Below are 1,390 nucleotides of genomic sequence, written 5' to 3'. Positions count from 1 at the left end.
ATAATATAATCTTTATGAGGATCAATATCTTTGTTCTTTATTAGTTTAGACATCTCTCTTTTTTTCTTATCTGAGTTATCTCCTTACTTATGTAATTGCTATGTTGCTACTTGAAAGTAAAAGAAGTAATACGAGAGTGATAGTGAGTAGGTTTTGGGCTGCATGCAAGGTGCTGTATCCCACCTCTCTTCGCAACAAATCTAACCATTGGATTTATAGTATAAATGTAAAAAGTACAGAAATCGCACCGTCCGATTTGTGTTAAAAAAATAAAAAAATTTGAGATACAGAAATTGGATCCTTCAATTCGTGTACTTTCCATAATTTTAAAAAATATTAAAAATTACAATGTTAAAATATATCACTCATTTTATTTTTGTATAAAAAAAAAGCCTCCAATTTACTAATCACCACTTATTGGCTAATTATCCTATACTCCAATATTCATGCTAATCACTCAATTAGGGTCAATAATTAATTAATTACTGTGGACGTTTTTATTTAATATCCTAGAGTATTATTGATCCGAAGTTGTATATGAGAATTTATGAATGACTAAGAAATAATGAAATATGTTCCCTTTCTGTGTGGAAAATGATAATAAGTAAGAGTATTATAGTCAACATTAATTTTGTTGTATGAGATAAAGAGAGAGGGAGGGGGGTTGTCTGGTTGCAATTGAAAGCACTTGTCTTTCTCTGAAACAGGGTTGGCAGGAAGAACAGAGAGGGTTGTCAGGAAAGTGCACTCTGAGGTTAATACTGTTCACCACTACTCTGTTTCCTCTGCACCAAAACACATGCTCTCTTTCTCTTTCTATCTCTTTAATTGTGACACACCTAACTGACCCTTTTTCATTCATTAACCCTCAGTTGGGTCCTGAATCATATTTTCCTCTCAGCTCTTCTCTTTCCATATTTGTGATTTGCGAAGTGCCTTTGCTCGCTGACTCCCTGCAGCCTTCAAAAGATCACCTGGGACTGGGATGTGTTCTTTTGACTCCAATCAGATCACACTACCTAGCTTATTCACCACCATTTCCCAAATTCAATCTTTAAATTCATTTTTAGATCACAAATGCTTTCATTCTTAACAAATATTTATTATTTTTAATGGTTTTAGAATCCTTATATTAAAAAAATTCGGTAAAAATATACTTTCTTTTTTGTCTATAAGTAATTTTTTTTCCAGAAATATACTTAACGTTCAGTTGTATTTAATTTTGTTTTTAATATTTTTTATTTGTGTCAAAATTATTCCTAATATTAACTGTATGTGAAATGTTAGAGAAAATTTTTGAAGATAGTTTGACACAAATAAAAAGTATTAAGGACAAAATTTGATAAATAAAAAATATTAAAAAATTAAATAAAATTAAACATTAGTATTA

Source organism: Arachis ipaensis, chromosome B09, assembly GCF_000816755.2.
Source record: "Arachis ipaensis cultivar K30076 chromosome B09, Araip1.1, whole genome shotgun sequence".
Classification (NCBI taxonomy): Eukaryota; Viridiplantae; Streptophyta; class Magnoliopsida; order Fabales; family Fabaceae; genus Arachis; species Arachis ipaensis.
Note: the sequence above shows the minus strand (reverse complement) of the source record.